Source organism: Rhipicephalus sanguineus, chromosome 1 (assembly GCF_013339695.2).
Source record: "Rhipicephalus sanguineus isolate Rsan-2018 chromosome 1, BIME_Rsan_1.4, whole genome shotgun sequence".
Lineage (NCBI taxonomy): Eukaryota > Metazoa > Arthropoda > Arachnida > Ixodida > Ixodidae > Rhipicephalus > Rhipicephalus sanguineus.
Window position 1 is genome coordinate 279126802 of NC_051176.1, and position 15614 is coordinate 279142415.

The window sequence follows — 15614 nt, forward strand, 5'->3', positions numbered from 1 at the left end:
GAACAGCTCAGCTAACCCCGGGGACAGTTCTGTTCTAAACGTCTTATACCACGCAGCGGTTAGGCCATCGGGTCCCGGTGACTTTCCAGGGTTCAGATGACCAATCGCGCGTTCCACTTCGCCTTCCGTTATTTTGCCTTCTAAAAGCTTTTTTGTGTCGTCACTAAGCCGCGGCATGCGCTTAAGAAACTCTTCTTTAAAACCCTGTACATTCGCTTTTCGAACTGCAAATAGTGACTGATAATACGCAAAAAAGGCCCGATCGATGGTTTCATTGTCGCTCGCGAGAGTCCCGTTGCAATAGACCTTATCGATATGGTTTCGGCGTCCTTGCGCTTTTTCGAGACCAAGCGCCCTTTTAGTGGGCGTCTCACCCGCGGCAAGATCACTTGCTCGAGCGCGAACCACTGATCTCCACTAGGAGGAGCTGGATGGCGCATCGAGCACGCGGGCGTGAAGCCACCGGAAGCCGCCGTTTTTGTCCCGGAAAAGAGCTTTTCTCTTCTTTTTTTAAAGAAATACCTGCTTGTAGCGCAGTAAACTGTGCGAATCGACCGGAAAAGTCGTCAGGGAAGACATTTCACGCGTAAGTACCTCAAAGTTGCATCACTTTTTACGCATTTTGTACGTTGCAGCACTCCGCCGTATTTGGACGGTGTCGGCACGGCGTCTGTCATCTTTCGTGTAGCGTTCGGCGGCGTCTAAAGTGAGGCGTAATCGCAGAGTTTGAAAAAATAAAAAATAAAAAACGATCATAACAACAGCTGCCACCCGAGAATATTTGAATTGCGCGACTGAGACGCACAGAAGACGCCGGCTTCCGGGACAAACAGGGCACCTTCCGGTGGCTTCACAAGCGCCCGCCTCGCAGTGCGGGGATGCGCCGTCCAGCCTTTTTTAATGGAGGTCAGTGGCGCGAACACAGGCGCCTTGGTAACGCTCTCTGTCATACTGTTCTAATTTTTCCTTGACACTGCGCACCTCGTCTTTACAAGTCCCAGGCTCCCGACTTTCTAGGGCTATCAGCTGCTGCAGTGTTTTCTTCAGACTTCTTTCTTTTTTTTGCGCTTCGAATTTTAGCGTGCTTGATCTGTCTATCGCTTTCATTTTCACCTTTTGCTTTAAACACTCCCATTTCTCTGCTACAGTTTCCGTTTTTTTCCATAAGCACTTCATTAATGGTCTCGTGCACTGCTTCTAAAAATGGTTCATCTTTTAGTAACATTGCGTTCAGTTTCCATAAATCCCAGTTAAAAGCCTTACTCTGTTTCTTCATACCTAAGCGACATACAACCAAGCAATGATCCGAGAAAGACACTGGCACAACCGTGTAACCGCGACACAATGGTATAATGTCTAGCGATAAGTACATGCGGTCTAACCGCGCATGGCTAGTGCCTTGAAATCTCGTGTACATCACTTCGCGGCCCGCTTCAACACATTCGTACACATCGTCCAGGTCATTCTCGCTAATTAACTTATACAACACGTCACTGCTTTTGTCGCGAATGCCCATATTGTTAACTCTATCCCGTGCACTTAAAACACAATTGAAATCCCCTAACAACACAACCCGCTTATCACATTTCATCCACTGGAAAAGATTCGAAAAAAAAGGGTACGCTCTTCTACACCATTCGGCGCGTATATGCCAATTACTCGGAATTCAGTTTCACAAAACACAAAATCACAATACACAACTCTTCCTGACTGACATGAATATACACTTTGAACAAGAAGGCCTTGCAATTTTTTTACAAAAAGAACACATCCCGCGGACGTCCCTAACGCTTGGCTCACGACTGCATAGTATCTGTCAGTGAAACGACGCACCATGCTCCCGGTCTCCTCCTCCCCGTCAACCTTAGTTTCCTGGACGGCTAGGACGTCGATATCTTGGTCGGTGACCAACCGTAGGAGCTGACTTTGCCTACGCCTAGCCGCCAACCCTCTCACGTTCAGCGTTGCTATGCTGAGTGATGGAAACGATGCCATTGTGACTAGACGCGTTATCCGTTGCGCCACAGGCCCACGATGTGCCTGTGTAAACTGGGAGAGTTACCAACATTAAAATATGGTTTTGGAATTTCACGACGTTCGTAGAGAGCGAAGCGCGAAAAAAAAAATGCTCGAGTCTGCCAGGATTCGAACCTGGAATCTTCTGATCCGTAGTCAGAGGCGTTATCCGTTGCGCCACAGGCCCACGATGTACCAGTATAAACTGGGAGAGTTACCAACATTAAAATATGGTTTTGGAATTTCACAACGTTCGTAGAGAGCGAAGCGCGAAAAAAGAAATGCTCGAGCCTGCCAGGATTCGAACCTGGAATCTTCTGATCCGTAGTCAGACGCGTTATCCGTTGCGCCACAGGCCCACGATGTGCCAATGTAAACTGGGAGAGTTACCAACATTAAAATATGGTTTTGGAATTTCACAACGTTCGTAGAGAGCGAAGCGCGAAAAAAAAAATGCTCGAGCCTGCCAGGATTCGAACCTGGAATCTTCTGATCCGTAGTCAGACGCGTTATCCGTTGCGCCACAGGCCCACGATGTATCAGTATAAACTGGGAGAGTTACCAACATTAAAATATGGTTTTGGAATTGCACAACGTTCGTAGAGAGCGAAAAAAAATAAATGCTCGAGCCTGCCAGGATTCGAACCTGGAATCTTCTGATCCGTAGTCAGACGCGTTATCCGTTGCGCCACAGGCCCACGATGTGCCAGTATAAACTGGGAGAGTTACCAACATTAAAATATGGTTTTGGAATTTCACAACGTTCGTAGAGAGCGAAGCGCGAAAAAAAAAATGCTCGAGCCTGCCAGGATTCGAACCTGGAATCTTCTGATCCGTAGTCAGACGCGTTATCCGTTGTGCCACAGGCCCACGATGTGCCAGTATAAACTGGGAGAGTTACCAACATTAAAATATGGTTTTGGAATTTCACAACGTTCGTAGAGAGCGAAGCGCGAAAAAAGAAATGCTCGAGCCTGCCAGGATTCGAACCTGGAATCTTCTGATCCGTAGTCAGACGCGTTATCCATGGCGCCACAGGCCCACGATGTGCCAATGTAAACTGGGAGAGTTACCAACATTAAAATATGGTTTTGGAATTTCACAACGTTCGTAGAGAGCGAAGCGCGAAAAAAAAAATGCTCGAGCCTGCCAGGATTCGAACCTGGAATCTTCTGATCCGTAGTCAGACGCGTTATCCGTTGCGCCACAGGCCCACGATGTACCAGTATAAACTGGGAGAGTTACCAACATTAAAATATGGTTTTGGAATTGCACAACGTTCGTAGAGAGCGAAAAAAATAAATGCTCGAGCCTGCCAGGATTCGAACCTGGAATCTTCTGATCCGTAGTCAGACGCGTTATCCGTTGCGCCACAGGCCCACGATGCACCGGCTTAAACAGGAAAAGTTGCCAACATTAAAACTTGGAGGACGCTTGAGCTTCGCCATCAAGAGTAGAACGCGATAGCTTTTATCGGACTCTGTTCGCATCGCCTTCTCAATCGCTAAACTGGCATCGCTTCTCAGTAAGGAAATGAACCTCTGTGCGTCTGTAAATCGGCCCTTTCAAACTATCCTAGCATGCCTACTGCAAGTACAGTGGCAGAATGCCCACTACTGAGTAATTATTCCCTTTGCGAGTAGGCGATTTACCCTCTACAGGTCCGTAAGGTAACACGTGCACCTGCGCAGCCGCATACGTTGTTGATGCCATTTTTTATAATAAAACCCGGCAGATCCCACGCATTGTGGGAATCGATGTAATGCGAAGCAGCCAGCAAAGAGCTGCATACATCGTCTTGTATGTCATTGAGGAAAATGCGTGTCATGGTTTTCATGTTAACTCCTATTATTTATGTTCGTCACACAGTAACGTCGCGCAATACCAACTTCGGGGTCGATCAAGCTAGAGAAACGGCCGCCAGCGCCCCATGAGCGTGGCACGCAAGTCATGCTGTACATGACATACGTGTCATGAATTTCATGTTAACTCGTGTTATTTATGTTCCTCACACGGTCACGTCGCAAGATACCAATTTTGGTGTATATCAAGCTAGCGAAACGGCCGCCAGCACCCCATGAGCGTGGCACGTAAGTCATGCTGTACATGACATGCGTGTCATTATTTTCATGTTAACTCGTGTTATTATGTTCGTCACATAGTCACGTCGCGCAATACCAATTTCGGGGTAGATCAAGCTAGCGAAACGGCCGCCAGCGCCCCATGAGCGTGGCACGGAAGTCATGCTGTACATGACATGCGTGTCATGATTTTCATGTTAACTCGTGTTATTTATGTTCATTACACAGTCACGTCACAAGATACCAATTTTGGTGTATATCAAGCTAGCGAAACTGCCGCCAGCGCTCCATGAGCGTGGCACGTAAGTCATGCTGTACATGACATGCGTGTCATGATTTTCATGTTAACTCGAGTTTTTATGTTCGTCATACAGTCACGTCGCGCAATACCAATTTCGGTGTAGATCAAGCTAGCGAAACTGCCGCCAGCGCCCCATGAGCGTGCCACGTAAATCATGCTGTACATGACATGCGTGTCATGATTTTCATGTTATCTCGTGTTATTTATGTTCGTTACACGTTCACGTCGCAAGATACCAATTTTGGTGTATATAAAGCTAGTGAAACGGCCGCCAGCGCACCATGAGCGTGGCACGTAAGTCATGCTGTGCATGACATGCGTGTCATGATTTTCATGTTAACTCGTGTTATTTATGTTCGTCACACAGTCACGTGGCAAGATACCAATTTTGGTGTATATCAAACTAGCGAAACGGCCGCCAGCGCACCATGAGCGTAGCATGTAAATCATGCTGTACATGACATGCGTGTCATGATTTTCATGTTATGACTTGTCATTTATGTTCGTCATACAGTCATGTTACGCCATACCAATTTTGGTGCACATTCGATGAACCAAGCGACCAGGAGAGCACAAAGTCGTAGGCGGCTAGATAGATAGATAGATAGATAGATAGATAGATAGATAGATAGATAGATAGATAGATAGATAGATAGATAGATAGATAGATAGATAGATAGATAGATAGATAGATAGATAGATACGCTCAAAGTCGCAGAAGTTCGCTAAGAAATGCTTCGCATTTAATAATTAATTATATCTGCGTGCTTTGTAATTGATGAGCCTTGAAACCAACCACACGTTGCGCAATTCCCATGTTTTCACGCCTGGTGCGATTCTACGCTTCTGCCACGCAATATTACATGGGTTAACACGTAATTTTGGGTTAACATGTAATATAACTACATACACAGTAAACCACTTTACACACTTAAGGGGGTTTTGCCGTGTCTATAACTAACACCCTTACACCCTAGGAAAAGGGTGTTTCACGTATCAAAACATCCATACCATAGGGTGTTTCCAATGGCCTAAACACCCTTATCACTGAAAAATGTGAAGAATAAAATCTATCAGTCAGGGAACATGCAATTATAGATGACAATAGAATAGAAGGTGTACGCACGCGCGAAACCGCACACACAACAGAGCGTATTGTAAAGTACCATATGGACGGAGCGCTCGTGCTACACAGCCTTACACTGACGATCTGGTGTATATAGCCATGGTATCTTAAGCCGCCGTTCAGTGCCGGTGGAGATATTCCTGTTCCATATAAATGAACATTAAACATTAAGAGAATAGGCGTAAATTTATGGTACGCTTGTAGATAGCCCTAAAAAAGACATATCTTTGAATCTAAACTCGCCTAAGATCCAACGACATTTTAATCAGCGAGTCCCAGTTATCATCTGACATGCTGTAGTATGGGCTTGGGTGTTTCAATAACACATGACATCCTTAACTCCTAAAGGGTGTTTGGTTAGAGCATTACCCCTTAAAGGCTATTTTGGGGAAGGAAAACACCCTTACACCCTAATTTTTGCAAATTTTGGTTAGCCAAAAGGGTGTTTTGCTTGCTTGAAACCCCCTTAAGGGTGCAAAGTGGTTTACAGTGTAACATTCATATATAGTGTTTTTTTTTTTTTTTTTCGAAGCAATTTAGAGCACGCGCGTGGCTCTGTGTGTAACACATTTTTCATCACTAAGCTGCGGTACGTGATGCAGGTGCTGAATTGTTCCAGGATCAACGTACGAAGGCTGCACAGAGTGCTCGCGGTTTTTTATATGGGGCTCGGATTGGGAAAGGTACAGCGGAACCAATTTGTTAAGGCGGGTGAAGGGCCTAGGTTTAGCGCGCCTTTTTGTAAGCCAGTTCGCGAATAGATTTTTGTTCTTCCGTGATGTCAGTGATCCATTTCTGCGTACGGTATGTCAACTCAGACAACGCCTTACCGGAACTCATTGTCCCTTTATTCATTCATTTATTATCATGTGTGGCCTAAAGGCCCGAGGGCATTACGGAGAGGAGGGTGGAGGGGGGAAGGAGAGAGAGTAGTATACATACATAAAATCAATGCGAACAAGCAAGTACAAAAATTTGCTTTGAAAAATAAGAAAATAACGTAGAAAAGCTACTGTAACGAGAAATTCCACTAAAAGAGAAAGCATAACAGAAAAAGCTAACGAGGCTGAAGATTCACCTCCTGAAACAGCAGCCAAATGACTGAATTAGTGCATGTAATACACTGCCTTAAATAAATCAGTATAAGCACGTATACCAATCTGAGGCAGATATACAATGTCACTCAGACAACAAGATGAAGCTTTAATTTGTGAGTAAATTCGTCGTCTTTTATTATACAAACAATATCGCTTGGTAGTTGGTTCCAATGATCAACTGCAAGGGCTAAAGGTGAATATAAAAACAGGTTAGTTCGGGCGAAGAAAGACTAACTTGAATTCGTGGTCCTGAGTCCTGACGAGCAAATATTGGATGACCAGGTTCGATAATTGCAGACAGTTGGGAATCGTCATGATACACATTCTGAAAAAGGGACAGAAGTGGCAGCAGTCTGCTTGATTGCAGAGAAGACAACTTTAGTGGCATTTTTATTTCATTAATGCCAGATGTGTGGGAGTAATTCTTTGTTATGAAACGGGCACTTTTGTTCTGAAGACATTCAAGGTTATTTACCAGATATGCCGGGGGAGGGCTTCAGACTTGTGGAGCATAGTCAAGTTTAGAGCGGACTAGCGTATAGTAAGCTAAAAGTTTAGTAGCAGGATTGGCCAAACGCAAGTTACGCTTGATGAATCAGAGCGTCTTATGAGCGCTGCTTATAAGTACGTGTCAATGTGTAATGTGTATAGTGTCAATGTGTAAGTTCCATAACAAATCAGACGCTAAATGAACTCCTAGATACTTAAAGTTGGATACATTTTCAACTGATTTGTTATTCAATGTGTAGTGATTAGTTATTGGGTTTAATTTTATAGCGAATCAGAAAAAAACATTGTTTTGTTTACGTTGACTTTCCGTCTGCCAGTTCTGGCACCATTTACTTAGAGTACTGACACGAATTTTAAATATTTTCGGATTGTTGCTCTAAATAAGAACACTAGTGTCGAGAACACTAATAAGAGTATTACGGTGCCTGGGACTGCATCGAATATATTTTTAATACCGCTACCTCAAAAAAAACACTTTCGGTTTCGATATCGAGGGGGCTGATTCTCAGTGACGTGCCATCGCAGTGTGACGTCACGGGGAGACAGCAACTCGCGACACTCGCGACGTACTAGCGACAGATCTGTCATCTGCTCGTGGTGCGCGTAAATCGTCGTCCAGCGACCGCGACAGTGATTTCTGCGATTTAGGCTGCATGCAGGACGCAGAGTTCACAAACTCAGTGGAACTGTGTTGACTCGACGGTATAATATCCACTGTGGTGGCGCTGGCTTGCAGATCCTCAGCGACGGAAACCTTAAAATCAAAGTAAAATATTTAATACGTGTTGTCTGACTATGGTTTGTGGAGAGCGTTGACACTACATAACAAGGAAAGAAAGATATGTCCCTATTGCGATGTCTCAAAATCGTGTCAGTACTCCTTTAACGTGTTTAGATTTCTCTGCAAGTGATTAGCATCTTCACTGTTAGTCACTTTTCTATATATCACGCAGTCATCCGCGAATAACCTTACCATGGAAGTCATAAAATTAGCTATATCATTAATGTAAATTAGAAAATAGACTAGGTCCGAGCACAGATCTCTGAGGCACTCCCGATTTGACGTGCGCTAATGGGAAGTGCTTGTCGTTAACTACAGCGGCTAGTTAGGAATTACATTATCCAATTGATTACGTGAGCGTTTGGCTGGTAAGCTTTTTGATTAGTAGAGCGTGAGGGACTATGTCGACAGCTTTTTTTTTTTGAATCAACAAAAACGGCAGCAATCTAGCCCCTATCATGTATAGAATGTCGGTAAGTAACTTAAATAAATTGTGTCTACAGCCTTGGAATTGAAGAATGTTCAGAGAGAGCGCAAAAAAAAACTAAAAAAGAAATTCTCGCGAGCCTGCCAGGATTCGAACCTGGAATCTTCTGATCCGTAGTCAGACGCGTTATCCGTTGCGCCACAGGCCCACGGCACTCTTGGTTAACATACAGTGTTGCCACGCTTGATGACTAGTCTTCGAACTACACGGTATATACGAAAGCGTTGACTTTTGCTTACAAATTTTCCTGAATGCACAAACAATGGTGCTGAAAACGGCTGCGACTCGAACCATAATAGCTCTGATTATCTGCACTAAGAAGTGACATCAAGTAGTCTTGCTTGCTTATTTGCTTGATTTCTTATCTTAACCTTTTCCTTTTTTTGCTTTTTTTTGGGGGAATTGGCTAGGACAATCATAATCATTATAATGATTATTGTCGTTACCATCATCATCATATATTTTGATGTGGCCTGTCCCGCGGCGTCCAAAATTGCACCGGCGCACGTGCCTGTACCCGTGCGATCTCGGAAGCTAAGTCTGACCCATACAATTTCCTACAAAAATCACTAGAGGGAAATAAGGTGCCGATCTATATAAGAGCAATCATAGCGGTTGAATCAGCATAGATGCAAAGTTTGTTATAAGGATTTGTCTAAACTTCGTCCTTCCTGCCAAGAACGAGTGTGTCACTTTGCAAGCTTCAAAACTATACCGCGTCTTAAATGCAGCTATTATTAAGGGCTATTATTGTTATCTTTAATAACATGGCCGCTTAGAAGTTTAGAGAAAGAAATTTGGATAATGCCACCAGAGTGTCTGACGTCATAAGCCGGAGGAGTAGATAAATCCTATTTACTATACCCACAATATCCATGATAGCTGTATGCTATCACCGCACCAGGTTCCCCTCTAGTAATTTTGTAATATGATGGCTATGGCTTTTATGGCACGACCCAAAAAATTACGCCCTCGTAATTATAGTGCCGCATCTCGCTACTCCAGACACTTGATCATCATCGATACCTTCACCGGATCTTCGAACCGCCTACAGACGCCTTTCCACGCGCGGACCATATCTGCAAGATAAAACGCATAAGTTGTCGTTCAGCTCACTGTGCTAACTCTTTCGTTACCATCGTGAAAGAGAACTTGCCATCACACATTGCTACTCAAAACGATTTCGCAACTTTTACGCAATATTTCCGTGTAAATATTCACCATGCACTCCTTTAACGTTTCTTCATATGCTGTTCAGTGTATATATTTCTCGATCTGATCATTTGTTAAGGATGTGCGCGCACACTGCACAGTTCTATTTACATGTTTCATTTATTTAGTGCGAACTTGCGTAGTTTCCGAGCAAGACCTCGTTTTACATATTTTCCTCGTATATGAATTGTAGCTATTTAGTTCCTTCAATTTATGTCTTATCAGCCAACTTTATATTTTTCTTTATTTTTCATTTGCTTAATGTATTTTGTATTGCGTCTTGTCTGTGTATTTTGCTTGATTTTGTAACTTTGTAGATTTTTTTTTTCATTCTGTAACAAGGTTGTAGTGTTGGTGTTATCGACTGTATAGTACAATTATTTGAAATTTTAAGGCGAAACCCTTAAGTGCCTCATGAGAGGGGTCACGTGGCGAAAAGCTGCCGTGTTGTGCAAAAAATAACATGAATCACACACACACACACAAAAAAAAAACCCCAGCCGCGCGTCTCGTGGCTCCAGGCATGCGAGCTGAACGGTCACTTCGTCTTTGCGATACGTGTTCGCGTTATTAAAAAGTAAGCGGCGTTCGCGTGATATAAAGTGCACGGTGAACTAGCCACACCGGATGGCTTTGCCTTCGAGTCGTCTTAGGCGAATGCATGGGGGACCCTGCGGGGTTTTTTTCCTTTCTGTTTTCTTTTTTTTTTTTTTTAACAGCGGGGCTGTTTAACCTCGCCGTTGGTCCGTGCGGTGTTCGCAAAAACTCGGCCTGGCTTTGCATAGCCTACATAGTCTCAGTCAAGATTAGTTAAGCCTGCCTAATTGTAACTGAACATGATTGAGACTAGTTAAGTTTCGCAATCGACACTTTGTGATAGTCAGTCAATAGCCAATCAATAGCTAATCGATAATAAGTCAATAACCAATAAATTCTAGAAAATGCTTCGTTGAGCTTAGCCTAGCTCAAAATGCGTGGTCAATACCGTGTAATGGAAAATCGATAGCCGATCGATAGCTAATTGATAATTAATCAATAGCCAATAAATTCTAGAAAATGCTTGGTTGAGCTCACCCTAGCTCAAAATGCATGGAAATTACAAGTCATATTAATCGATAATCGATCAATAGCCAATAAATTCTACAAAATGCTTCGTTGAGCTCACCCTAGCTCAATTTGCATGAGAAACAAGGAAGGCCGCCCAGCTCTACTCTTCCTTCAGGCTTGGCACCACTAGTGCGAAGCTGCTTGAATTCTTTTTTTTATCCGTTCCTTTCTGAACAAGTCCCATGAGAGTTCGCCAAGATTCATTATTTCAGCTGGGATAGTCTTGTTCCCTTTGGTCACTCGTTTATATACAGTCTTTCAGACCCGCCAAGATGGCCTAGTGGTTATGGTGCTCTACTACTGTGCGCAGGGGTTCCCATCCGGGGGGGGGGGGGGGGGGGAAGAAGGTTTATCGCGGCGCCCCCGCTCCACATTATTTCAATGTATGGGGCAGAGTTTGCGCCCCCCTCTTCTTAGGTGACCAGCCCCCCCCCCGTGCGCACGCCTATGGGTCGAGAGATCGAATCCCGGCCGCGGCGGCCGCACCTCGATGGAGGCGAAATGCCCGTATACTTAAATTTAGGAGCGCGCTAAAGAACATCAGATGGTCAAAATTTCGGGAGCCCTCCACTGCGGCGTCCCTCATAATGATATCGTGGTTTTCGGACGTAAAACCCCAACAATAATTGTTATTATATACAATCTTTATGAACTAGACGCTGTGGTAAATCACCCACGCGGACATGAGCCAGTTATTGAGGCAATCACGAGAGCTGCGCCCTCTTCCACAGTCCCTTGGATGCCCAGCATGGTTACGCCACTGACTGCAGCTGACTCTGAGCCAAGAAGTGAGTGAAGCTCATATTAAGTCTTCAGTGCTGCGGAGTCGTGGTGTAAACACCACGGACGTCAAAAATACTCTCACCTTGAATGGCACGGAGGTGCCAAAAATATAACATATCAGTAGCGTAGCCAGAAATTTTTTTCGGGGGGAGGGGGGGGGGGTGTTCAACCATACTTTATGCATGTTCCTCCACCGCCCCCGCCCCTTTCCTCTGGCTACGCCAGTGTAGCATATATTCACAAGCTGCCAGTCCTAGTTTCAAATGCTGTGGCCTAAGAAATTATCTAAACATGCGTACGTGCACCAAATCGAGCAGAGCGGCTCGCACCGGTAGGACAACCAGTTCAAACACATCGCTGCCGAGTGAAAGCCACGTGAAATAGTTCGCATACGCGTACTCGTTCTAGCTACCGTTCTCGTCGATCGACGATGCGGGGACAGGCTTCGCCAGCGTGCCGGGTTGTTGATTTCAGAAGAAGGCACTGTCTGGTTGATATTGTTCTCGGCATTACGTCATTGCAAATTGCCTTGTCCGTGTGTGTCGCAGATAGTGTCCGCACTCCGCAGTACAGTAGAAAATGAGATTTTAGTAATACGCGTGTACAGGCCGCCTTATATACGCAGAGTGTGCACTGGGTCTCGGCCGGTACACCCGTAGCAGTAGGTAAAAAAAAGAAAAACACTTATACCCAATACGTGTAGTTTCCGGTAAGACGTATACGGTAGAGCTACCGTATTTATTCGAATCGAAGGCGTTGTTTTTTTTTTTTTCGAAAAAACTATGTGCGATAGTGAAGGGGGGGGGGGGGCTTACATTCGATTACAATGATTAGTTGTTTTTTTTCTGGCTTTGCGAATTTCGGGGGTCGGCTTAGAATCGGGGCCGGCCTAGATTCGAGGGAATACGGTAGTATTTGCCCACAGCGACATGGAGGTGTGAAAAGCACTCCACAAAAGTACAAATGCAACGCGTATTGTTCTCGGTATTATGTCAAACTTTGTTTGCTCCTAATGAGAAATAAATACATATGGTCGCCAGACTGGCATTTCTGGTAAGCTGACGTTAAAGAAACTAAAAAAAAAAAATAACAAAAAATAAAAAACGAGCCTGCCAAGATTCGAACCTGGAATCTTCTGATCCGTAGTCAGACGCGTTATCCGTTGCGCCACAGGCCCGGAACGATAGGGAGCAGGCATCTGGCGTTGTCAACAGTTTTCTCGGGGAGAACAATCTTGTTTATCATTTTCGAGGACATCATTATTTGTTTGCACTGCGATAAAAAGAAGTATGTGTGGGAGATGGTGGTAGGAGGTTGTCGAAAATATCGTGCCAGACATTGATGCATTAGCCAAATTACGCCGCTTTCAGGAATTCAGCCATTGCATTGCTCATCTGTCAAGCCTTGTCGCATGCGTTTAGGTTTGCGCCGTTTAGGGGTTTTTCTTCTCACCGACCAATAATAGTCATTCATTACTCGAGCCTTTTTTTTTTTTTTTTTCGTTAGCACAGTGCGTTCCGGGTATTTCCAGGTCAAGAATGGCATGAAGGTTGTATTTCTAACGTAGCATTCTTGACAGGAAAGTAGCGAGCCCCAATGAGTGTAAAGAGAGCGTTAAGTCTAGACGTAATTTCAAGAGGAAAAGGAGTAAAACCCATGCCCTCCCCCTCCCCTCTACCCCCGCAGGCATTTTACTCTCTCCAAATAAATTTTCCACCTGTTCGTTTCAGAGCTTCGTTTCCTCGTCCGTACACCTGTTTCGTCCCGCCATAAATGAAGCTCCGCGCACGAAAGAAGAGGGAGTCCTACATTATTCACCACTGACTACGTGGTTTTCTATACGCAGAGAGATTACAGTAGATTTAAATGTACGTCCTCGGCTTAGTATGTATCCCTAATGTATTCATGGCCAAGTGCAGAGGTGAAACTGCGCTCGCATGGAAAGCAAAAGGCCGCGAGAGGCCCCGCATGCAGGCCTCCACGCACAACGGAGCCGACGTCCATGGTCGAGTAATCGGCGGCGACCGAAAATGCGACGGCGACGACGCGCTGTTCTGGGACCCAGCGCTTCGCGATAGCCTCCGGGTCATTTCGACAACTCCACCTCCCGTCTGCGGGGCGACCCGCTTCATGGGGCACCACGCTGGGGGCACCGCACTTTCCATGATCCGCCCAGGCGCACAATGGATCTTTGTACCGCGTGCAGCTTTTACGGCGAAGATCGTATGCTCCTTGCACGACGGCGCTTCTCTGCGCAGCGGTTCCGACCTGCGGGGCAAGTGGAGAGAAGCGCTGCCAGTTCGGTTGGCTTCGATCGACGAACAACCGCTACGAGACGCGACAACCAGTTTTGCGCTCGCCAATGAAGGGCTCGCTGGCTTCTCAAAACAAGCGCAGCCGTCATGGCTAGACGCACATCGATCGAGAAGCTTCAGTTACGTAGGTGGCTGCACTGCCACCAGCACTCCCCGTAAGTCGTCGCCTTACACAGGGGATTTCCGGTCGGCAGCACTGTAGCTCGTGGAGAGGATGGGTCTTCCCCTTCGACTCCCTTCAGAGTGTGACCGCAATATGTCATACAGGTCACGTGCGAATGTATTGGGCAATGCTATTACACGCGACCGACACTGATGTTCGTTTAAAGCGCAGCGGAATTAAAAAATGACCCGTAGCACGTAACGCAATCCTAGTCCTTAAACTATAGATGACTCGAAGAAGATGACGTTACTTTCGCAGGAAATCTATATAGATATTCGATTAATTAACAAAACTTCAAAAGCTATGTCTTCAGCTGATTACTTTACGGTCCACACTGCATTTCACGACTAGTACATCCGGTGAGTTCGCAAAGCGTATCCAGTTTGAACGAATTCTCAGTATGACATCGTTTTCAGCTTCTTAGAAACGTCGAGCGCGAACTTTGACAGGGACAAAGAGGGAGGGAACGACACCAGCGCTACTATCAACTGAAAGCTTTATTAGGCAAGGTCAAACATATGTACCCAACCGGAGCACGTCACCCACTGCACATGCGCACGGTCCTATGTGCAATACCAGGCACTATCGCCCTAAAAAGACGGGGTGTGCGAACACGGACACAAGAAAGAAGTCAGGACACCACAAAAGCCGGGGTTTGTGGTGTCCTGACTTCTTTCTTGTGTCCGTGTTTGCGCGCCCCGTCTTTTTAGAATAAATACTTACCAACTAGCTCAGCTCTCTGTTATTCTAAACTATCACACCCTATCTACGTACTAACCCCTTTCCTTTAGGAGCGACACTTCCTGGCTGGAAATCGTTGATGACGGGTTACTGATACAAGATGACCCCCTGATGTGCATGTGAAATGCCTCTGCAAGTTCTCGTGTGGTGCGATCACGGTATTTAAACAGAGCGACCGTATCAGAAAAGATGTATATGATGTTTCTAAGATGTATACATGTACCAACTAGCTCGTATTTCGGTCTTAATAATAATAATAATAATATCTGGGGTTTAACGTCCCAAAACCACCATATGATTATGAGAGACGCCGTAGTGGAGGGCTCCGGAAATTTCGACCACCTGGGGTTCTTAACGTGCACCTAAATCTAGGTACACGGGCCTCAAACATTTTCGCCTCCATCGAAAATGCAGCCGCCGCGGCCGGGATTCGATCCCGCGACCTTCGGGTCAGCAGTCGAGCGCCATAACCACTAGACCACCGTGGCGGGGCCGTATTTCGGTCTTACGTCATTTTCAGTTTAGATATGAAATTACACCAGCTTACAGAGTGTGCTGCTAAATACATTGGCGTTCCAGTCGTTGTTGTGCTTGAATGCATGAAATGGCGTTTTCTTTAAATAGTAAGTGGTATAACAACAATACATCTTTAGTGGAAGTTTGACGGAGCATATGTCAAAAAGGGCACACACACACACACACACACACACACACACACACACACACACACACACACACACACACACACACACACACACACACACACACACACACACACACACACACACACACACACACACGCACACACGCACGCGCGCGCGCGCGCGTGTGTGTGTGTGTGTACACACGCTACATTTGCCTATCGCATCAGGTGATACCCGAGTTTCGCTAGCC

General features: G+C 45.4%; 10 non-coding genes across 10 annotated transcripts; all 10 read right to left on the reverse strand.

Moving 5' to 3' along the window:
- Positions 1–2130: 2130 nt before the first annotated feature.
- Trnar-acg (transfer RNA arginine (anticodon ACG)) lies at positions 2131–2203 on the reverse strand. Its single transcript has one exon. It is a non-coding gene; the product is annotated as a tRNA-Arg (tRNA).
- Positions 2204–2302: 99 nt separating this feature from the next.
- Positions 2303–2375, reverse strand: Trnar-acg (transfer RNA arginine (anticodon ACG)). The gene has a single exon. It is a non-coding gene; the product is annotated as a tRNA-Arg (tRNA).
- Positions 2376–2474: 99 nt separating this feature from the next.
- Positions 2475–2547, reverse strand: Trnar-acg (transfer RNA arginine (anticodon ACG)). Its single transcript has one exon. It is a non-coding gene; the product is annotated as a tRNA-Arg (tRNA).
- A 94-nt stretch (positions 2548–2641) lies between these two features.
- On the reverse strand, positions 2642–2714 carry Trnar-acg (transfer RNA arginine (anticodon ACG)). The gene has a single exon. It is a non-coding gene; the product is annotated as a tRNA-Arg (tRNA).
- Positions 2715–2813: 99 nt separating this feature from the next.
- On the reverse strand, positions 2814–2886 carry Trnar-acg (transfer RNA arginine (anticodon ACG)). The gene has a single exon. It is a non-coding gene; the product is annotated as a tRNA-Arg (tRNA).
- A 99-nt stretch (positions 2887–2985) lies between these two features.
- Positions 2986–3058, reverse strand: Trnar-acg (transfer RNA arginine (anticodon ACG)). The gene has a single exon. It is a non-coding gene; the product is annotated as a tRNA-Arg (tRNA).
- A 99-nt stretch (positions 3059–3157) lies between these two features.
- On the reverse strand, positions 3158–3230 carry Trnar-acg (transfer RNA arginine (anticodon ACG)). Its single transcript has one exon. It is a non-coding gene; the product is annotated as a tRNA-Arg (tRNA).
- Positions 3231–3323: 93 nt separating this feature from the next.
- Positions 3324–3396, reverse strand: Trnar-acg (transfer RNA arginine (anticodon ACG)). Its single transcript has one exon. It is a non-coding gene; the product is annotated as a tRNA-Arg (tRNA).
- Positions 3397–8474: 5078 nt separating this feature from the next.
- Positions 8475–8547, reverse strand: Trnar-acg (transfer RNA arginine (anticodon ACG)). Its single transcript has one exon. It is a non-coding gene; the product is annotated as a tRNA-Arg (tRNA).
- Positions 8548–12605: 4058 nt separating this feature from the next.
- Positions 12606–12678, reverse strand: Trnar-acg (transfer RNA arginine (anticodon ACG)). The gene has a single exon. It is a non-coding gene; the product is annotated as a tRNA-Arg (tRNA).
- Between the last annotated feature and the right edge of the window lie 2936 nt (positions 12679–15614).